The sequence below is a fragment of the Amphibalanus amphitrite genome, unplaced genomic scaffold, assembly GCF_019059575.1.
Source record: "Amphibalanus amphitrite isolate SeventyFive unplaced genomic scaffold, NRLGWU_Aamphi_draft 000482F_arrow, whole genome shotgun sequence".
NCBI lineage: Eukaryota > Metazoa > Arthropoda > Thecostraca > Balanomorpha > Balanidae > Amphibalanus > Amphibalanus amphitrite.
Window position 1 is genome coordinate 68920 of NW_024881976.1, and position 23787 is coordinate 92706.

The window sequence follows — 23787 nt, forward strand, 5'->3', positions numbered from 1 at the left end:
CACCCGGTTATAAATATAGTCTGAGATTCTCGTTCCGAAGGACATTTAATCCTCGCCGGGAGTTTTTCGGAAGTATAGGGGAGTGAAACTTCTCTGAGAGATTCCCTGCTGAAGGCGCGCGGTTCCCCGCGTGAGGGTCAGGAACAATATGGGGAGTTAATATCAGAAAAATAGGGGAGTTGAGCAGCTATATTTTACACCCTAATTTGGGAGTTTGACACCCTGTCGGGTGCTTAGGGACCAAAAAGGGGTGCTCGGCTGATATTTGAGGGGTGTCACCTGCAGTCTAACGGAACCCCAGTGGGCCGGCGCTGACCCCCCTTTAGCGGCTGCGACTCCCCACTATGCGTCGAAACCCTCCTGGGGTGTACGCCAAACACCCCATTTATAATAGCTCAGCGACTCCCCTCAAAACACCCCACTCGGGTGTTATTTTTGACATGACCGTCAATACCCCGTACAGGGTGTCATTTTTTCTTTCAGTGTAACACCTACCTTCTTGCAAAAATTGCCTGTAGGTAGCTTGTGCCTGCCATGACATGACTAGAGTCCGTACCGGTATCCCTTTTTGCTTTATCTTGGCGGCTATATAGTTGTGTGAAGATGGTGGATACTAGGCTCATGTGTTGTTAATGGTTACATCACTTTTCATTTTGAATTGATGGAGCAGGGCATCCTTACAATTGTTAAGCTAACCATACTTTGTTGGAAGCCGTTCTGTTAGGTTGTGCATCAGTTGGGTAAAGGACGAGGCTCAAATCCAAATATTGATTGACCAATGAAAGGTTGGAGTGGGCAGGGCCATGACCATGTAACGAAAAAATGGACGTGATTTTGTGCATCCTAGCTTTCAAGTGAAAAATAAGACATTAGCAAGTTGTGATTCACACAAGGCCTGTACTCACTCAGCGCACAATTACCTAACTGGCGGTCCTAATGAAGTAAGTTGTGACTCAAGGCCAACCGACGTTTGACTGCAATTGCTGATCGAAAGAAGCGTGCCAGAAAAAGTGAGTACCGTAAAATGGGGTGTTAAGGGACAGTGGGGTGTTAAGGGACAGTTGCATTGGAGAAACTTTGAGTCATGTTAACTTCCTAATTTGAGAAGGTTCAATAAAAACTTCAGTGTGGTAGTTGACACTGTTTTGCTCTTGACCATAGGAGAAAATGGTATGGTTTTTCATGCAAGTGATTTGGTTCAAAAATGGATTTGAAAATCATGCTACATTTTCACAAAATTGAAACATCTCCAAAACTCTGTGTGTACCACATAAACTAGTGGGTGTACAGGGAAAATGAATGCATAGGTGTATTGTCACATGTATTGCACATGTTTCCTGAAAAACTTGTGCAAATCCACCCATTCATTCATCATCCTCTTCCTCTTTTCCGGATACATGCATATTTTGAGGAGGATGTGGGGTGCTAAGGAACAGGGAAGAAGAAATAAAAAATAATATCTAAATATAATTTAATTAAGTAGGCATGGAAAACACCAAATTCCACATAAAATGCTGGCAAGTTCATGCTTTTATCTCTAACACATCTTTAGTTATGTAACAAAACATCTCAACACTCTCTTTTACAATGATGGGTCAATGGAGACTGATGTAGGTAAATGTGATGTCATCATAAAAAGGCTAAAACAAAGAGGGCAACATGATGACAAGTGACTAGTTTCAACATGGGTTTTTATTGATGACAGAAGATTACTTTTTGGTCCTGTTTTCCTTATAATTAGCACATTTTCCACAAGCGTAAACTGCATTACACGTAATTGGCTAAAAAGGTCATTAGTGGTGAATGAACCTGACTTGTTTTGTGACAGAATATGCAAAACATTTCAATAAATAAATTGTGTGCCCTTCCACACCCCAATTATGGGCATTTGATGACCATTTCTTGGAATCATATAGGTGTCCCTTAACACCCCACATTGGGGTGCTAAGGGACAGTGATGAAAAATAATAAAAAATAATATGCATGTATCAATCTTAAAAACTTTAATGTGGCAGGCATGTAAAGCACCAAATTCCACATAAAATGCTGACAATTTGATGCTTCTATCTCCAACCCTTCTTGAGTTATATAACGAAACACCTCAAAACTGTCCCTTAACACCCCGTTTTACGGTAATTAAGAGATGGTAAATAGTTATTTGTATTAATTTGTTTACAATATTGTCAATTATAGCAAAATTAATTATTATTCAATAGTTACTATTTTGTATTTATTGTTTTAAAAATAAATTTCTAAAGTTTTTCATAGTGCCGATCCATTTATGGAATGGCCAGCTGATTGTCTGGCAAAGTGGACGCCCAGAACCTGCAAAAAATATCGTCATTTTCGGGTGAATGTGCGTACTTTCGTCAAGTATTACTCGTTAACTATCATTCCTTTGGTAAATGGAAGCTTTTTCTCTTCAGTGGGTGTACTCAATACCGCAAGTATTGTCCCGTTACACTGAATGCACCCCGTCGTAGGGCATAAATGCAGCCCCCGTCATAGCGGGGGCTGCATTTATGCCCATATATGGTCATAGGTACAAGATCCATTTATTGATCGATCAATGTTTTTATTTCTGCTTCATAGTTTCCCCAATTGGCATGCTTCTTGTAAAACACTGATTGGCAGTGCTGCTAGCAGGTGGCAAAGAAAAATGATGAAGCTAACCACACACACAAAAAATACAGCCAAAATAATGACTGTTTTTTATGCAAAGCATGCTAAAAGGCAATCAGGAAATTGATTTTTTATGGAGGCAATCTGGTGTCAAAATCAAACTATTGATTCCACACACATTAGTTTGTGTTTTGTTTTTGATAGTTTGGCTATTAACAAAATTGCATAGGCGTAGGAACAAGAGGGGCCGGGTGGGCAAGTGCCCACCTACTTTTTGAGATGGGGGGGGGGCCGGGGGCTACAGGGCCTCCTGTAAGGGATTTTCACTGGGGGGGGGGGTGGGCAGAGGCTCAAGGAGCCAAACCTAGGGTTCCCTCAAATCCTGTTTTCTCATCGGATTTAGGCCACTTATTTTTAGTCATAGCCCTGACACAATGATCTTTTCTTAACTAAGAAAAATAAAAATAGTAGCCTATCTTATCCATGCTTTGATATTTATTTGTAACCCTTTCCCATTGCCCGACCAGGTGGTTACAAAAATGAAATACAAAGGAAATACAAACCTCCCAATTTTAACCCTCGCCCGCACATGGGGGGGGGGGGTTGCCACCCCCCCCCCAGGTAGTCTTTCTGCTCTGCACTCAACCTTTTTAGAGCTAGAAGGCTGATTTTTCGTATAGCTGCTTCTCTATCCTTTCTTGATGTCCACTGAAAATTTCAAGGATCTGTGATTTTTGGTTTCGGAGATATGACCTTGTTTTTCAGGTCATGTCATGACCCAAATGGACAATTCTCAACATCTTGCGTTGGCTATGGGCCTTGTGAGCTTTTGACACCTTGATTTCGGCTTTTTTGCCAGTCTTACCTCCCACCTATCATGGAACATGTTGTTCGACGATGTACAGGTGTCAAGGTCAGGGTCAAGGTCAACCTAGGTCATCTAAGATAATTGCGTTTTAGGCAAGCTGAATTTACTTTTTGTGAAGTTTTTTTGACTGCATTTTTGGTAAAAGCTTCTCAGATCATGATTTCATGTAATATGGACACAAAAAAAAATCGGTGCACACATCAGAATACACACAGACACACAAACACATATAATTGACCTTGACCTAACTTGACCTGAAATGACTTCAGCAGCAAAAATCTGGTCGGGTAGTGTGACAAGGAGGTTCTAGCTGGCTTGGCACCAGAAAACAGCATCGTCATCGGTATATGATAAGCAGCGCACTTGATATCCAACGGTGACCCAAAACAGCAACATTTTTTAGTTTGACCTGACCTGGAAGGTCAATGACTGACCTGAGAAGTTAAAACTGGGTATCATTGGATTCGTCTCTTCCCAAAGAATCTTTTTGGTCTTTACCGCTAGGCTCTATCTCCAACAGGAACGAAATGGCGCGGGGGGGTGGCAACCCCCCCCCCCCCCATGTGCGTTCTAGGATGGGAAAATGGCATGTGCGGGCGAGGGTGCTATCTTGCTCAAAATTTTGCGCTGAACCTGAATCCCCTTTCAGCATTTGGGGCCTGGGGGTAGGTCTGGTCAGGTAAGCTCAGGTCAACCAGTGTCCAGTAGCTAGCCTAGGTGTCATGCCAGGTAGCCAAAGTAGGTGTCAATCACCACTGAAAGGGAGCTTCGTAACATGGGAAGCTTCGTAACATATTTTTTTGGCACCAAACCCTCTCCTGAAAATGGATCCTAAATTCGACATCTGCAAAAAGGACACTAATATATGTTGAAACTTGAAAAGGTGAAGCAAGGTCATCTAAGCTCAGTAACCTTGACCACCTGACCCTAATGCGACCCTGACACCTACCATAAGGCATGGTATTACAATCATCCCACAAGTTGGCGCGTTTTTTTTTAAAGACACAAATAGTCTGAAAACGCGTCGATAATGTGCGGTAACACGCAGAATCGCGATTCTGCCATGCCATGGTCTCTAGAAACACGCCATAGGTCAAGGGTCATGGGGTTCGGGGTCATATAATTGTCATGATGTGTGTAATTTTGATTAGCTCGTGAATGCGAAAAGTTTCGCCGCGATCGGCCACCTTTTACGAGTTTTTTCTTAACTGAGTGTCATGGGTGGGTCTATCCGACCTCCCAATAAGCGCGACGTTCAATTTCTCTCAAACACTCAGGGTATATTTTAACAAACTGACTGCGTCCCATTTGGGGACGCAGCCCCCTGCCTTTGGGACGTAGCCCTCGCGAAATTTGAACCACTGCGTCCCACACTGGAATGACAGGGTGTCAGTGGAAAAGTGCTAGCAAAAATAAGTAACATGCCTCGGTCTTTTACTGTGTAACAGATGTTGCTTTTTGATTGCTTTGTGCCCTGATTTACTATGTACCTAAGCACAAACATGCCCTCTCCATTCCTTGTGCCTTGCCCTATCCTGAAGACGTACACCTTGTTATATCCTCCCCTACTATGCCCCTAGGGTATGTGCCCTGCCCAGTGTCCTGTCCTTACGTCTTGTACCTTGCCCTGCCATTCCTTCAGGCCCTGTGCCCCGCCCTGTCCTGCCCTCAAATCCGATACCTTACGAGTATGTTCTCTGCCTTGAAGTTGTATGCGCTGTCTTCCCATCTTTACGCCCGTGCCCTACCCTAGTTTGAGGCCCTGTGCCCTTCTCTGCCCTCAAGCCTTGTACACTCCTGCCATCAGACCCCGTGCCCTGCCTTGCCCTCAGGTGCTGTGCCCTGTCCTGCCATCAGGTCTTGTGCCTTCCCATGCCCTCATGCCCCGGCCCAGCGTCCTTCCTCAAGCCTGATGCCTTGCCCTGCCTCAGGCCCTGTCCTGTCATGTTTTGCTACCAGGCCCCATGTGCATGCCCTGCCCTCAGACCCTGTCCTATTCTGCCATTAAGCCTTGTGCATTGTCTTGCCCTCAGACCCCGCCCTCGCACTAAGCTGCTGTGCTCCGCCCTGTCATCAGGCCTTGTGCTGTCCCATGCCATCAGCCCTGTGTCCTACTCTGCCCTCAAGCCTTGCACACTGCATTTCCCTAAGGTCTCGTGTCCCACTGCTCTTAGGCGCTGTGCCCTGCCCTGCTATCAGGCCTTGTGGTGTCCCCCGTCCTCAGGTCCCGTGCCGTTTCCCGTCCTCATGCCCTTACCTGTCCTCACAACCTGTGCTTTGTTCTGCCCTCATGCCCTGAGCCTTGTCTTGCCCTCAGGCCCTATACCCTGTCTTGTCATACATTCAGACCTTGTGCCCTACCTGTGTCCTTATATCTTGCTCTGCCCTTAGGTACTGTTTCTCGCCCTGCTCTAAGATCCTGTGTGTGTGTGTGTTGCCCTGCCATCAGGTGTGGTGTTCATCAGGTGTTCTAAGGCCCTGAATCTTGCACTGCTCTCCAGCCTTGTGTAATGACAGCCTCAGACCCGCGCCTTGCCTTGCCCTCGGACCCTGCAACCTACCCAGTCCTCACGTGCCTAATGTGTCTTATCTTAGCCTCATGGCCAGTGTCTGCCCTGTCCTTAAGGCTCAGACTCTGTGTCCTGCCCTTCCCCGAGGTCCTGTTTAGAGATGTCAAGGTCGAGCCCGCAGGCCCGGCGGCCAACCAGGGGGCCCTGGGAGCAATCATATGTTTTGCCGCCCCCCGCCCCCATACACTTTTTACTCGGGACCCTCTCGTCTCGAGTTGAGAGGACGTTGTAACCTTCCAGAATAAACAAACTCAGTAAAAATAAGTTCCACGTATCTCCAAGCACGGACTCCAAGGGACCCTTGTCGATCCAAGGAGGCCCTCTATCCATACTCGTCAGCGGAGGCTCCTGAGACTGATGGCCTGAGAGGCGCTAGTGGATCTGAGGAGGCCGGAGGCCCCAATATCCAAACTGGTCTGGAAAGGCCCCTGACACTGGCGGTCTGAGAGACCCGTCTATCCACACTAGTCAGAGGATGTCCCTGAGACTGGTGGTCTGGGAGGCCTCTCAATTTACATTAGTCAGAATAGGTCCCTGACACTGTCGGTCTGGGAGGCCATTTACCCTCACTAGTCAGAGAAGGTCCCTCTATCCTCAATAGTCAGAAGAGGCCTCTGAGACTGATGGTCAGAGAGGTCCTAGTGAATCTGGGGAGGCCCCTCTCCACATTGTTCTAGGGAGGCCCCCGAGACTGATGGTCTGAGGGGCCCTTTTATTTATACTGACCACAGGAGCCCCCTGAGATTATTGGTCTCAGAGGCTCTCCTGTTTATACTCACCAGAGGAGGCCCCTGGGATTGATAGTCTAACAGGCCCTTCTATTTATACTAGCCAGAGGAGGCACCTGAGACTGGTGGTTGGAGAGGTCCTACTGTTCGTAATAGGTAGAGGAGGCCCCTGAAATTCAGGATATCAGAGCCATTCCTATGCATACTAGCCAAGAGAAGACCCTGAAATTAATTATCTGAGAGGCTGATCTATTCATACTAGCCAGAGAAAGCCCCTGGGATTAACCCTCGCCCGCACATGCCATCTTCCCATCCTAGAACGCACATGGGGGGTTGCCATCCCCCCCCGCGCCATTTCGTTCTTGTTGCAGATAGAGCTTTGCGGTAAAGACTAAAAAGATTCTTTGGGAAAAGACGAATCCAATGATGCCCAGTTTTACCTTCTCAGGTCAGTCATTGACCTTCCAGGTCAGGTCAAACTAAAAAAATGTTACTGTTTTGGGTCACCGTTGGATATCGAGTGCGCTGCTGATCATATACCGATGACGATGCCGTATTGTGGTGCCAAGCCAGCTAGAACCTCTATGTCACACTATCCGACCAGGTTTTTGCTGGTGAGGTCATCTCAGGTCAAGTTAGGTCAATGTCAATGATATGTGTTTGTATGTCTGTGTGTGTCTCTGTGTGTGTCTGTGTGTATACTGATGTGTGCACCGATTGTTTATGTGTACATATTACATGAGATCATTAAATGAGAAACTTTTACTAAAAATGCAGTCAAAGAAACTTCACAAAAAATAAATTCCGCTTGCCTAAAACGCAATGTTTCCAGATGACCTAGGTTGACCTTGACCCTAACCTTGGCATCTGTATATCGTCGAACAACATGTTCACTGATAGTGGAGGTAAGACTGGAAAAAAGGCCGAAATCAAGGTGTCAAAAGCTCACAAGACCCATGGCCAACGCAAGATATTGGGTATTTGTCATTTGGGTCATGACATGACCTGATGAACAAGGTCATATCTCCGAAACCCAAAATCACAGAGACTTGACATTTTCAGTGGACATCGAGAAAGGATAGAGGAGCAGCTATACGAAAAATCAGGCATCTAGCTTCAAAAATGTTGAGTGCAGAGCAGAAAAAAAACTACCTGGGGTGACAACTACCCCCCCCCCCATGTGCGGGCGAGGGTTAATGATCTGAGAAGCCCTTCTATCTGTACCTACTTGCCAAAGGAGGCCCCTGAGACTGATGGTGGCCAGAAGAGGCCTTCGAGACTGATGGTCTGAGAGGACCTTCTATTCAAACTATGCAGAGGAGGTCCCTGAGAATAAAAGTCCTAAGAGCCCTGCGGCGGCAACTTGCCGTTAAAAAAAATCTGGCCATATTTCGGCTCGGTAGGGCCCCACAGAGCTCGTGAGAGCACCTCGAGGGCTGCTAAGTAGACACGCTTATCTCCATAAGGGTGCCACACCAGCTTCTGAAGGCTCCTTGTAGGCACCTAAGGGCCCCTTCAGGCCTCTAACGGCTCCACCCGCCTGTAATGGCTCCACACCAGTGTTTATGAGCGCCACACACCGGCGCCTTTGAAGGTCATACCTACCAGTGTCTCTTAAAGGAAATAGTCCACTTTTCACATGTTTTTTTTTATAACTGGAATAGCAGTTTTGTACTTTGTAGCTTGAGCTGAGACTAGCACAAAGATGATTGGCTCTTTGTGGCTTTTACGGCTCAACAATCACCCTAGACGAAGATATTCCATTTCTCATTCCAAAAAGAGTGCCTTTCAGAGGAATGCGCGCCTTGCAGAGGAATGCAGTCACATCGTCAGCCAATCAGCATGGGTATGTTTGAACTACACAATATGATTAGTCAACGCGTTGTAAGGTTCCGCGATAAACATAATTTTATATAGAATATAGTTCTTCCTAGATTAAAATATGGAAAATAATCCTTCATACAAAAAGGTTTTATTTTATTTTCTGATAATTATGATCATGAAAATCATTAATCTGTAGTAAAATACAAATTTCAGGAAAATGAACCATTTCCTTCAAGGCCCTATACCTATCTGTGGCTCTGAGGGCCCCACACCGGCGCCTCTGGGGCCCACACACGTGTGCATCTCAACTCTCAAGGCTCTATAGGTGCATCTGAAGGACCCACACCGACACCTCTGAGGGCCCCACACCAGTATCTCTGAGCTCTAAATGCCCCACACCGGTGACTGAGGAGTGAGGACACACCGGCGCCAGAGAACACTAACGGCTCCACAAGGCCACTGAAGGCACCACACAAGCTCTCACTGAGCTCTAATATCCCATACCGGCCTCTGAGGGATACCGGCCTCTGAGGGTCTGAGAGGCCCGTCTATCCACAGTCCACACTAGTCAGAGGAGGTATCTGAGACTTCGGACTATTATTCTCAGGGGCCTCCCATGCCTAGTTTGAATAGAAGGGCCTCTCAGACCATCAGTCTCAAAGGCCATTTCTGGCCACCGTCAGTCTCAGGGGCCTCCTTTGGCAACTATAGATAGAAGGGCCTCTTAGATCATCAATCCCAGGGGTTTTCTCTGGCTGGTATGAATAGAAGAGCCTCGCAGATAATTAATTTCAGGGTCGTCTCTTGGTTAGTATGAGGGCTCTCATACCCTTAAGTTCATGGGCCTCCTCTGCCTTTTATGAATAGTAGGTCCTCACAAACCACCAGTCTCAATTGCCTAGTCCTCTGGCCAGTGTGAATAGAAGGGTCTCTCAGACCATCAGTCTCATTGGCCTTCTTCCGGCCAGTATAAACATAAGGGCCTGTTAGACCATCAATCCCAGGGGCGCCTTAGGTTAGTATAAATAGAAGAGTCTCTCAGACCATTTATCTCAGGGGGCTCCTGTGCAGCTGTGGCTAGTATAAATAAAAGGGTCTCTCAGACCATCAGTCTCGGGGCCTCCCTAGGACAGTGTGGATAGAGGGGCCTCCTCAGATTCACTAGGACCTCTCTGACCATCAGTCTCAGAGGCCTCTTCTGACTATTGAGGATAGAGGGGCCTCTTCTGACTAGTGAGGGTAGGGGGATCCCAGACCACCGATGTCAGGGGCCAATTCTGACTAGTGTGGATGGAGGGGCCCCCCAGACCACCAGTCTCAGGGACCTCCTCTAACTAGTGTGGATAGACGCCAGACGGGCCTCTCAGACCGCCAGTGTCAGGGGCCTCCCCAGACCAGCACTGAAAGAAAAAAATACCACCCTAGTTAGTTTTTGGGTGGTGGTCATATTTTGAACAGCCTTTTACTTATGGTAAACCAGTTTACGATCCAAATACTAGGCCCAATATCAAAGGAATACTATGCAACTACCAATGCTCATCAAAATACCATGGTCTTAGTACGGTAATATTTTTTCATCATACTACCTTGAAACTAAAGCATAACTAATAAGAAACCAAAGCTCTACTAACGCTAGTATTATCCTGGTACCGCCTACTAAGAAAAATACCACCCTAGTTAGTTTTCGAGTGGTGGTCATATTTTGAACAGCCTCTTACCTATGGTAAACTAACTTACGACCCAAATACTAGGCCTAATATGAATGTAAAACCATGTGAATACCAATGCCAGTAAAAATTACCATGGTATTAACACGGTAACTATATGTCGTCATACCATGCCCAAAAACCCACGTGATACTAGCACGAAACTAGGACTTTACTATCGTTAGCTACTCCCTGGTAATGCTTACTAATGACTTATCATGGTAAAACCATCCTTTTGTCATCTGGATACCAGCTTTGCTTTGCTGGCCAACCATCGTAAAACAATAGTTTACTATGTGACATTTATTGTGATATTACCAGTCGGTTAACAGGATCTTACTAGTCATCAACCAGCATGCTTCATATGCTGTGCTTTAGCCTATCCATGCCAAATTTGTTTATCATTACGACAGCCACTTACTGATGCACAACAGCATGCATGACAGTATCTACCTAGCAGTCGACAAAGCAGCTCTTCACTTTTCCAAAGCATCTACCTAGTAACCTACATGAAATATTTCACACATAAAAAGCATTTGGCCACAAACAAAGTTACGTCTGCACATAACCAAACAACGCGCATGAACAACAATTATTACAGTTCACTTTATCATCACAATGCAATCGGTCTCTTTTCACACAATCGTTGAATGTCGCCCTTCCAGCGATTTATCACGCAACACCTTCTCCAAGGGCATTGGTAGCCATATACCGAAGGTTCGAACTTCGAAAGCCAGCTCTGGAAAAGAGCAGGCATTGATATAAGATAAACCAATGGAAAGATTGATTGTGTGTGCTGCAGTGACACTCTATCTCCTACCCCTCCCACCTTGACTCGCAGTGTCCCGTGACCTAGCTCCCAGTTTGATGAAACAAGGATTTAAGATAAGTTGTTTTAAAAAAATGGCAGCATCTAATAGAACAGGGGATTTGTAGGGTGAGGAATTTAGCAAATTTGGGACATTAGGCCAGAGGCTGGTTCAGGTAAAATGCCCTATAATGAATTAATTGCCATGAGGTGCAGTGTTGAGTGTTGGCAATAATTCAAAAATTCTACTCTTAACCAGCGCCCCACTGGGGTATGTTCTGTAACGCACTCCACTGGGGGAGGCGGGGGCTATTTATAGAACCCCCCCCCCGCTCCAACTCCGAAACTACTGGGCCGATTGTCAAAACTGAAACGGCGTCTGATAGCCCTGGAAAAACTGTCGAGCAAAACCTAATTTTATTGACCTCGAGATCACCGTTGACGTCACAGGTCAGATCAAAATAAAAATTAGCAACGTTTTGGCTTGTTAACCCTCCCCCGTATAGGGGGGGGGGGTCGAACGGACTCCCCCTCGGTTTTTCGCGAATACCTCGCGTAAAAAGCGGCCGACCGCAACGAAGCTTTCAGTACCCTCGAGTTATAATCAATTTTACACCTACCCTAAAAAATGTAATGGCCCTGACTAATGACCTTTGACCTGTGACCTACTTTTCGAGACCATGTTTGGCCGGAATCGCGATTCGGCGTATGTCGGCTCGCATTTGCCGCGCGTTTGCAGTCCTTTCGTGGTTTCAAGCGTTCAAACATGGGATATGATGCTGCTCCCATGCATTAGGGTGGATGTCAAGGTCACCAGAAGGTCAGGTCAGTTCATTGACCTTTGATGACCTCGGTTTACTTTTTCGAGTTTTATCAGCATCTTTCTAGGCTAGTTTTTTTAGCTGATTTCGAATTTAACAACCATATATGAACATTTACGAAGTAGTTTTGGTGCCTTCGTAACATGTTACGAAGCTGTCAGAGGCGGTTGCCACCTAGTGCACCTACTACGAATACCCGGCAAAACCCTTACTGGTTGACCTGACCTGACCTGACCCGACCTGGCCTAAATGCATGAAGACATCATCTATGATCATAGCTAACATGATATTCGTGATCAGTTCCCTAAAAAACCCAATAGCAGCCACGTTTTACGACGTTCTAACAGGTCCCAGTTTTCCCCACTTTTGGGTCATTGACCTGACCTGGAAGGTCAACCGATGACCTAGGACCGACGACCTAGGATAAAATTGGGTACCATCGGCTTTCTCTCGTCACGGGCAGCACGCTCGTTTTTTCCGCGAAGCTCTAGCTCAATCAGGGGCGAAACGGCAAGGAGGGGGTTCAACGGACCCCCCCTTAAACGTTCGTGGCTGGAAAAACACCAATACGGGCGAGGGTTAACCCCCACCCTACTGTGGGGAGGGCTATTCATAGCCCCTCTCGTGTTTACGCAATATCTTTAAAACCGCTGGACGTATCAAAACAAAGCTTTTAGGACCTTCGGCTGCATCAATTTATTTGACACCTTGTGCACTAATAAAATTTTCGTAGCTACTATAGATCGGCCGGAAATGACGCCAGAGTGACATCATGTTCGGCCGATTTTGATGCAAAGCATTGAACAACGGTAATCGCTCTCAAGATCTTTTTGGTTAAAACTCTCTCAAGAGTTTTAACCCGGCAAGCGGTGGGCCTCCCGGCTACCTTCCGCGCGGTGGGAGGGGGGGATTTTTGACCCCCCCCCCCCGAATCTCCGAAGCTACTATGACGGATCGGTAAAATTTAAATGGCGTTCGATAGCCTTGTTAAATTTGTCGAGGGAACTTCAATTTCATTGACCTCGGGGTCACCGATGACATCACAGGCCAAGTCAAAGATAAAATGTTTCACCGTTCACGGGTCTTTTAAGGAATGCGCTGCAACATCGAGTAAAGGGCATTTTGTCAAAAATCAGCGATAGGGCGTGAGTTGCCTATTATACGAGCATATGTTGCTATTGGAGGTCACTGATAATACCAGGTCCGATCACCAAGGGTCAGCACATGAACCTATCTTTACTAAGTAGGGTTGTGCGATGCATGTTTTATGGCCAATTTTTCATATTCGCCTCAATGGTGTTGGTTATAAGACCATCAGGGACGGTTTTTTGGTCACTTTCTGGTGGAGGTCAGGTCAATGTCAGGTCAAAAAGGTCAAATTTCAGGTCAAAGTTGATAGTTTCGCATAAAATTGGTATTGATTCGATGCCACTCGTCACGGCGAGTCTAATGGTGGTCTTTGTTTTGCGCTTTGTGGTCTAGAATTGCCAAAATCGAGTTTGAAAATTTGACGTCATTAATTTTGAACAGTTTTGCTATTGGAGGTCACTGATAATACCAGGTCCGATCACCAAGGGTCAGCACATGAACCTATCTTTACTAAGTAGGGTTGTGCGATGCATGTTTTATGGCCAATTTTTCATATTCGCCTCAATGGTGTTGGTTATAAGACCATCAGGGACGGTTTTTTGGTCACTTTCTGGTGGAGGTCAGGTCAATGTCAGGTCAAAAAGGTCAAATTTCAGGTCAAAGTTGATAGTTTCGCATAAAATTGGTATTGATTCGATGCCACTCGTCACGGCGAGTCTAATGGTGGTCTTTGTTTTGCGCTTTGTGGTCTAGAATTGCCAAAATCGAGTTTGAAAATTTGACGTCATTAATTTTGAACAGTTTTTTTTTGTTATAACTTGGCAAAAAGGAGTTATCGATCTAATACTTGGAATGTGAATAGAAGTCCATAGTGGCTATTACATATATTCCGTTTGTTTCGAAAATCGAAAAACTTTTGGGATTTTTTGGCTATTATATCTATTTCTTTTTATTTTTGGGGTCAACTTCAAAAACAAAATCGAGAGAACAGTATAGTAGCCCTGGTAATTCTACACATTTCATGTCTTGAACATTTTTATGCATAATCAAATTTATAGACCTGACAGCTCTTCCCGCGAAGCTTTTTTTTTGGTCGACAATGGCAGAAATGACGTCACTCCGACGTAGCGGCCAACTTATCATAGCCTTTGGAAAAAAATTTGGTCACAATGTGCAAAAGGGTACTGAAAGTTTGGTGAAGATCGGCGCAGCGGTTCTGGAGATATATCGAAAAAAAAAACTAAAGATGGATGCAAAAAATGCCCCCCCCCCCACCGCCTTGAGGGTTAAGCTAGATCCTTTTTTTGCATGGGTGGACTCTACAGGGCTACCAAACTGATTTCGGACTTTCGAAATGTTGAATATTTTGAAAATTATAAATATAAAAACTCAGAAATTGTATTTTTTATTTTTTTACATATACGTTTCTGAATGAAAAAAGCAGAATATGACCACGTTTCCATGGGCATCACTGATCCGGATCAGTAAAAATGGATTAGCTAATCCAGTATAGTTAGACAATATATGAAAATGAAAATAAGGGATTAACTGATTATATAAGCCTAATCCACTTGGAATTATATCATGTAACGAAGAGTTCGAGAAATATAATACGATTTAAGTTTGCTGATCCGGATCAGTGATGCCCATGGAAACGGGGTCTATATGTGTTTGAACACATATGCGTTGAATATATGTGAACTTCATCTGACAAACACCTTTTTTGTTGAAAAATGTCAACTTCAAAATTTGACCATTTTTGACCTAAAGTGACCTGACCTGACCTCAGCTATATTCAGCTAAAATGGCCTAAACTGACACATACAACACTGATTTCGATATATATGGCCTACATGAACCATAAAACATGTCTCACGTCACCGATGCACGATATAAAGCTTTCGTGACCTGGGATGAGATGGCCTTGACCTGAAAAATTCGAAGTACAAGTTCGGTACCCTCAGGTTATGTTACGCATATATTCACGAGTGTGCAAACAAAAAATGAGCCTGATCTGATTTGTTGGCCGGCGCCCAGAGTGCCAAGACGCTGATATTTTTACTTTGACCTGACCTGTGACGTCATCGATGACCTCGAGGTCAATGACATTAGGCTTCGCTCAACAATATTTCCAGGGCTACCAGGGGCCGTTTGAATTTTGACAATCGGCCCAGTAGTTTCGGAGTTAGGAGCCCCCCCCCCCCCCCCCCACTGTAACGTGCTGTAACGTGCTGTGGGGCGCGTTAGAGCACATACCCCAGTGAGGCGTGGGTTAACAAATAAAAAAACACGTTGATTTCCGACGCTGGGAAATGCCCGCAATGATACCCACCCCACCACCCTCCCCCTACCCGGTCCAACAGGGTCTCAAGGAAATTCAACAACATGAACCGAAACAAAGGCTGCGATCTTTGCTGGAAATGGCACTCGTGAGATAAGTATTATTATGCTGAAGATACAACGACTTACTTGTTATTTCCGAGTATCCTCCACCGTCAGCTACGCTAACCACCCACACAATCACCGTTCAAATATTTAAAACCACGGAGCACCTTCACAACGCCGGCGCGCGGCCGGAACTGACATGGCGGCGCCGCTGCAGCAGAGTCAGACGCACGTGGATTGTTAGTAAGGGTGTAGTGTTGTCATGGTGTTGCCATGGTATACCTTACCATAGCAGCAGAAGCACACCCAGGGAACTGTTGCAAGAAATTTCTGGCCTTTCGTCCATAAAACTATTAATTGCTCAGGGTCTCAGCTAGTCCTTGGATGACGCTCCTTCCAACATATCAAAAATTGGCAAACACCTCTATGGAAAGGAGGAGACTTGATCGCCGAATTCACCGCTGGATCCGCCCGTGGAAAGGTTGATTTTACTATGGTAGGGAATATTAGCTTACGAGGGTATCTACTAGCCTCAGGTGGTTACCACCTTGTAAACTGGGGTACAAAACCACCCCTGATAAACGTAACCATGGTAATATCAACATGTCAAGGCAGGATAGTATTCAGCACCATAGTAGGCTGGTAGTAATATGATGGTAGGCTGATGGTAAAATTTACCAAAGCTAGTAACTTAGTAAATTGATGGTAAAAACTTTTTTCAGTGAGTGTGGATATTGGGGCCTCCTCAGATCCACTAGCGCATCTCAGGGCATCAGTTCCAGGGGCCTCCGCTGACGAGTATGGATAGAGGGCCTCCTTGGATCAACAAGGGTCCCTTGTACTCTGTGCGTGGGGATTCGTGGAACTTATTTTTACCGAGTTTGTTTATTCTGGAAGGTGACCACGTCCTAGACGAGAGGGCCTCGAGTAAAAAGTGTGTGTGTGTGGGGGGGGGGGCAAAACACATGGTTGGCCCCCAGGACTTCCTCTGAGATGCTAGGGGGGGCATAGCCCCCCGCAGTGATGCCGCTGGCCCCCCAGTGAAGCTGAAAAGAAAAATAGGTCCTCTCGGCATCACTTATCATTCTGCTAGGGACTTCATGGTGGTGCGCCGCCCCGCATGAAAACGGCGCGGCTTGAATCAGGCATCAGTACACGTTCAGAAACTGAGCCCACCTGTGCAGCCTGGTTGAGTGGCTCTAACCAATCGCTAGCCAGGATGTTGCGCCGGTAATACTTATCACTGATAGTGGTTTTCTGTGGCGTCATGAACAGCTTGAATATTACACAGCAGCTGAACATGCTTCAGGTCTAGATTTTGGCCGGATGTTTGACGCCGGGCGACGCCGTTCGAGCTGCTGGCAGCCCACACATGGTCAATTTGACGGCTCAACGGATATCGCAGCTCGAACGGCTTCCCATCCGACCAGGCCACCTCATTCATCTTTTCCTTCGACCAGTGGAAACGCCCTGGCCTGAGTCCAAAGGTGGTGGACTGGTTGTTGTCCCGTCAATTTCATTGTCTTTTTCAGTTTGAAGGGCAGCAAGACCAAGCTAAAGGGCGGGTAATGGTGAATCATGATGTGGGACCTCTTATTATCTGCCTTGGTAAGAATTCGAGTCTGTTTGCGTTTCCCAGTCGCTATCTTGACAACTCTTCTCACCACTTGGCAAAGGGCGCCTTTTGCGATCGACGCCGGACTGAGTCTGCCACCAAGTCCCAGTCTGTTACGCCTCAGGCAGATGTGCTACTGGCTGCTGCTGATGTCCAGCTGCTGACAGACCAGCTCCTGGCTCATGCCACCATGCCACTAACACTTAGCCTTACTACGAAACGAGAGACTGTACTCCCTTCTCTCCACTTCCTTGAACGAAAACTCTCAAATGAAACCGTTGGCGACTCGACTCTTACTAAGAGCAAACGTCATTTCGCAAGGTCAGGTCACTGCTGAGTTGAGAGCAGATACCAGAGATATGTCTCATGGAGCTGAGCTGGCGGCCGCCGCGCCGGTGCACGCGTACTTGCGCTCGTGACATCCGTGCTGGGGGCACTCGTATGTGAACCGTGGTGGCGTTGCCTCTGTGACCCGGGGGCTACCTGGCCGGCTCGAATACGCGGCGATGGCGGGCAGGGCGCCCGAGTTCGATGCGGACGTTGAGTGCTTCGGTGCTTATACGCGGCGGTTAAATCAGTACTTTGTGGCGCAATATATCGGGAGTGATCAAGAAGCAAAGAAGCGGGCCGTGCTGCTTTGTGCGATCGGCGCAAAAACGTTCGGTCTGATGGAAGATCTTATTGCTCCAGCCACTGTAAGGCAGAAAACATACGATCAGCTGGTCAGCGTTTTGCAAAGTCACTTCGAGCCGGATAAATCTGAAATAGTGGCCAGATTCCGGTTTCATTCGTGCTCCAGGAATGACGGTGAGACAGTTGCTAATTTTCTAGCGCGGCTTCGTAAGCTGGCTAAAGACTGTTCGTTCGCACCTAATGTCCTTAATGAAATGCTGCGTGACCGTTTGGTCTGTGGCATACGGAACGAGTTGCTGCAACCTTGCTTCTCAGTGAGCCGGGGCTGACGCTCCAGTCGGCGGAGCAGCTGGCTCAGGCACACGAGTCGGCGGCAGCGAGTGCGGCTGAGCTCAGCGGCGGTGCTGAGCAGCGAGCAGATGGAGCCTCCGTTCATCGGCTGACTGGTGCCCGGGGTCCGCTGCGGCTGCGTAGCAGTTCTAGGGGTGCCGGTGCTGCCCGCGCTCCTGCCAGCTACAGGGACGGCGGTGGCGGCGCAGCGGACTCCAGAGCTGGTGGTCGGCTGCGCTCTCAGCGTGACAGGACGACGCCCGGGCCAGGTGACAGCACGGCGGCGAGCTGTTTTAGGTGCCTGAGGTATCATCAGCCGGCCAAGTGCCCGTTCATCGATAAGGTGTGCTACAGCTGTGGCCTCAGGGGTCACGTCCGAGTACCTCCGCCATGTCTCGGCTGATGGCGACGCGTTACAAGGGTCGGACGCGCAGGAGGGTAGCAGGGAGGACGGCACCCGCACTATGCAACCGAGGAGTTCTAGTCCCGGGACCGGTGAGGAGGTGTACATACAGCATTTTCACCGTCCGGACCGGCCTCGGTGTCAGGCGACCGCCGCTGATGGTGCCGGTAGCGCTCGACGGTCAGAAGGTCGAGATTAGAGTTGCAAAGTTTCCCTACCGCATTACCGGCATGCCGGTAATTTTTCATTACCGCAGGTTTTTTTGTGGTATCTGGCATGTCTTGCCGGTAGCATGCCGGTATTTTTGGTTTTGCACAAAAAAAATATTAGCATATGATTCAAACTTTGGACACTAAGAGGAAAATGTGGCATCTCTTGTAGGGGTAAACTGGAATCAACAATGCAGGTTTTTTAGTATGCCGGTAATTTGGTGGTGTTTTTGCTTTGGGCGTGGTAGCATGCCGGTATCCCAAAAAAAAATTGTGGGGCGGGGCGGTGCCGGTAGCAGCCTTTGGGGGAAACTTTGCAACTCTAGTCGAGATGGAGCTGGACACCGGGGCGACTCTGTCGGTCTGCTCTGACGCCGGGTTTCGGCAGCTCTGGCCCTGTGGCGGGCCGAAGCTGGAACCGTGTTCGGTGAAGCTGAAGACCTACAGCGGTGAGCAGCTGCCAGTCATGGGGCAGGCTGCAGTGAACGTTCAGTACGGCGGACAGGCTCAGCGACTACCTCTCATCGTAGTCGAAGGTGGCGGGCCCTGGCTGTTCGGCAGGAACTGGCTGGGACACATCAGGCTCGACTGGCCCTCCATCTGTTGAGTGACTGCGGAGACCCGTTTGCAGCCCATCCTGGACGAGTTCGCTGACGTTTCAAGGAGGAGCTGGGCTGCTATCGAGGCGGGGAAGTCGGCATCGACGTAGACCCGGACGTCCAGCCTCGTTTCTTCAAGCCTCGCACCGTACCGCTGGCCTTCAGGGAAGCTGTGGACACCGAGCTGGAGGACCAGATCCGTGGCGGACTCTGGGAACAGGTACGGCACAGCAAATGGGTGGCTCCCTTGGTGGTTGTCCCAAGGCTGGGGGTCAGTCAATACGGGTGTGTGGGGACTACCGCTTGACCGTCAACAGGGCTGCTAAGGCAGAGCAGTATCCCTTGCCGCGTGTGGAGGAACTGTACTCAAAACTGTCGGGATGTACCATATTTTCAAAGATCGACTTGAAAAACGCGTATAATCAGCTTCCGCTAGATGAAAAGGCCCGCGAGTATTTCACGGTAAACACCCCGAGGGGTCTTCTTCGACCCCTTCGGTTGACCTTCGCCTATTCGAGTGCAGTGTCGCTGTTCCAGCGGACGCTGGAAACTGTCCTGGCTGGTATCTCTGGCGTTGGGGTCTTCTTGGACGACATTGTAGTCGCGGGTGTCGATGCCGCTGCGCATGACGAGGCCCTCCGGCAGGTTCTTAGACGGCTGGAGGAAGCGGGTTTTAGGCTCAACAAGGCCAAGTGTAGCTTCAGCGTCAGCAGCGTGACCTATCTGGGGCTTAAGATAAGCAGCCGTGGTGTGGAGACCACCGACGAGAAAACGGCCACGATTGTCCGTGCCCCGGAACCGCGGGATGGTAAGGAACTGCGTAAGTGGCTAGTAATCAACTACTATGGGAAATTCCTTGAGAACCTGGCGAGTGTCTTGGCTCCGCTCTATCGTCTTCTAAAGGCAGATCAGCCCTGGCAGTGGGCTGAGGCAGAGAAGTCTGCTTTTCGGAAAGCCAAAGAGATGCTAGTTAGCCCTCCTGTACTAGCCCATTTTGATCCCGCCCTTCCGGTGGTTCTCGCCTGTGACGCGGGACCGCTCGGCATTGGCTGTGTGTTGAGTCAGCGGACATCACAGGGCGAGCGACCTGTGGCCTACTATTCGCGCACGTTGAATGACACCGAAACTAGATACTCACAGACTGATAAAGAGGCATTAGCTGTAGTGACCGGCGTTAAGAAATTTCACTATTACCTAGCGGGGCGAACTTTCACTATACAGTCAGATCATAAGCCTCTCATAGGCCTCATAGGAGAGCAGAAACCTTTGCCCGTGATGGCGTCACCTAGGATGGTCCGCTGGGCTCTGATGCTTGGGGCCTACGATTACCACCTTGAGTACCGGCAAGGATCTAAGCAAGGCCACTGTGACGCGCTTAGCAGGCTGCCTTCGTGCGAGAAGGCTTGTTCGAGCGTTCCAATTCCGGCTGAGACTGTCCATTTACTTGAGTTCATCGACTCATCCCCAGTGAATGTGTCCCAGATACAGCGGTGGACCGCTCTGGATCCCGTGTTGTCAGCGGTACATCGATATGTCAGAGATGGCTGGTCGGATGTCAATAGTGTTTCCCTCAGCCCTGATTTTCAGCCGTACAGGTCCCGTATAGGTGAACTGAGTGACGAGTGTGCAGGATGGCTGTGTTTTGTGGGGGTCACGAGTCCCGCCGCAGGGACGGGGTGCCATGTTTAAGTTATTACATGAAGGTCATGCTGGCGAGTGTAGAACCAAAATGTTGGCTAAAATGTATGTTTGGTGGCCAAAAATCGATGACGACATTCGTGATATCGTGAAGTGTTGTGTGAAGTGTCAGGAACTGAAGGGCAGGGCCCCTGACGCTCCACTGCATCCTTGGCAGTGGCCGACTCGACCCGGCAGCGAGTCCATGTAGACTATTGCTCGGCTAACGGATAGATGTTTCTGGTGATAGTCGACGCCCACTCCAAATGGATGGACGTCTACCCAACTCGTTCCTCCGACTCACTGATCACGATTGAAAAATTACGAGCGTCGTTTGCGTGCTGGGGAGTGCCAACAGTGCTAGTGACAGACTACGCCCAGTGTTTTGTATCGCAGCAATTCAAAACGTTTTGCAGTGTAAATGGGATCAGGCACTTAACGACACCCAGCCTATCACCCAAATCAAACGGCTTAGCCGAAAGAAGCGTGCAAAGCTTCCAAAACGGGCTGTACAAACAGATCTCGGGGGTCCATTGAGACCAAGGTCTCTCGATTTCTGTTTAGGTACCGCACAACACCGCATACTACGACCTCATGTACGCCCGCCGAATTATTTCTGGGTCGTGTGCCACGCACTCATTTAGATGGTGTGCTACCAGATAGGCAGGAGCGTATACGGAGACAGCAGGAGGCTCAAAAGACGTACCGTGATCGAAATGCCCGTGAACGATGTCTGAACCCGGGTGACCCTGTGTATGTGCCTGCTGTCGATAGATTGCAGGGATTGGAGCGTTGTCGGTGGGCGCCCGGTCGTGTAGTGTTCGTAGAGGGTTAAGGTCACTGTGGAGCTAAATGACGGAAGGGTGATTGTGCGGCACGCCGACCAGGTTCGTGAGCGATATTCAGCTGTTCCGCATGTCGCTAACGATCCTCTCCGTTCCAGAGTGACACCGATACCTGCTCCTGATCCGGTCACGGAGAGCGCCGCTGCATCTGCACGGCATGCTCCCGTTCCCGGACAACTGGCCTCCACTCCCGACCGGCTGCCGGCTCCTGATCGAGCGCCTGCTCCTGGCCGGCCGCCTGTTCCGGCGCCGCCCGGGCTGACCGGAGCGGTGCCCGCGCCGGGTGTGACCACCGTCCCGCCGTCCGCACCCTCTCCCAGCGCGCCGCAGTACCGGCTGAGAGACCGGTCCACCCTGCAGCCCCCAGACCGATACGTGGCGAGCTATGAGTAGGCGTTTTGTTTCAGTTGTTATTTGTTCTGTGAGGTGCATATTTATTTGTTTGTCCATGCTGTGCAAGTATTCGGGGTGGAGGATGTGATGCTCTCGCGCGCTGCCGCTCGACACACAGATGTCCTGCACCGACGTCTATATTTCACTCCAGCGGAGCCGCACCCCGGCCGCGTCCCCGACACCGACTGACCCTCGCCGGGTCCGCGCGCGCGCGCAGGCCGCGCACGCGCAGTCCGCGCGGGGCCGCGCCCCGACACAAAGGGACGCGGGAATGACGACACAGTCTGACATCCACACAGAGGAGTGTCATGGAGCTGAGCTGGCGGCCGCCGCGCCGGTGCACGCGTACTTGCGCTCGTGACATGCGCTCATGACACTCGTATGTGAACCGTGGTGGCGTTGCCTCTGTGACCCGGGGGCTACCTGGCCGGCTCGAATACAGTTTGGACCGAGACACCGTCTGTGATAATATGCATTCATCCAATTTTCCAGCTTCCACATTAAACAAGAAACTGTGCGAGCAGATATGGCGAAAAAAATAGATGTCCGGATAATTTCGTTACACCCTGTATGTTCTAGTGCAAACGAATGCTATGATGCTAGGGGAGCGGCTGCAGGCTGGCGTAGCGCGTGCGGCCTTACGGTTGTTGGGTGAACGTGCCGCCTTCTGCTGTGGGGTGGGTGGGTTGGGGGAGGTCCTTGACCCCGTGCCGGCCCCGCCACCTGTGCTGCGCCATCTTTGGGCTGGCGACGGTGTGGAAGCGCGTACCTTCCGTCAGTTTTCCAGGCATCTGAAGTCTGAACTCGGCGCTGGCCCTGTCGTCGATGTCTGCGCGTGAGCCGTGGCGGGTGCCACAGCCTGCTGGCACCGGCGGGTACGTGCCGTGTACATGTGGTGCGGACTGCGGCACCGACTTGAACCACTCGAAGCCAACGGAGACCAGCCACCCTCATTCGCTCAGATTTATGTGAACGACCCACGAGCCGAAATACTGATGCCGAGGACCACGCACGCATTGTGGCATCACATAGAGAACACCTATTACATCCGGGAACGACTCCGAACGGCCATTTTCGGGAAATTTACCGTCCGCGGTGAATATTCCTGCAGGAATATGCTCTGAACGTATCAACCGAATTTGATGTTAGTGCCGGACCCGTGGACTCAGAACTGCGTCACTAATGCCTGTTCATAAATGTAGCGCGGCGTGAGCCATCCATGGACTGCGTGTTTCTTTTTTCCAACCAAAGGTAGGCACTATACCTGAAGATGCTTCTTTGTAACCAAACCAAACAAAAACTAACAACCTAACCTAACCTAACTTGATCTAACCTACAGCCTACAAACCTACAACGCGCTAAAAAATTCAGCCGCCGGCGGGATTCGAACCTTCGGTCCTCTGAACACGGGGCGAGTGCACTAACCAACCACTACACCTCGCAGACAGCTGGCCGGCAGTGGCGTATCCAGGGGGGAGGCCAAGAGGCCATGGCCTCCCCCTTTGGCATCAAACATGCAAGTGGGCCCTTTGGGTCACTTGAGTGCAGTGACGTACCCAAGGGGGGCCATGGGGGCCCTGAGGGGCGCCCTGGTTACCTGAGGGTCCCCCTGGTCACCTGAGGGGTCCCTGATTAGCTGAGGGGCCCCTGGTTACCAGAGTG

General features: G+C 49.0%; 1 protein-coding gene and 1 long non-coding RNA gene across 2 annotated transcripts in view; one reads left to right on the forward strand and one right to left on the reverse strand.

Moving 5' to 3' along the window:
* Positions 1-23787, reverse strand: part of LOC122392338 — an 88510-nt gene that overhangs the window by 46042 nt on the left and 18681 nt on the right. The window lies entirely within an intron of this gene.
* Positions 561-22227, forward strand: LOC122392326. The gene is made up of 3 exons (XR_006258500.1): positions 561-1010; positions 19243-19430; positions 21831-22227. It is a non-coding gene; the product is annotated as an uncharacterized LOC122392326 (long non-coding RNA).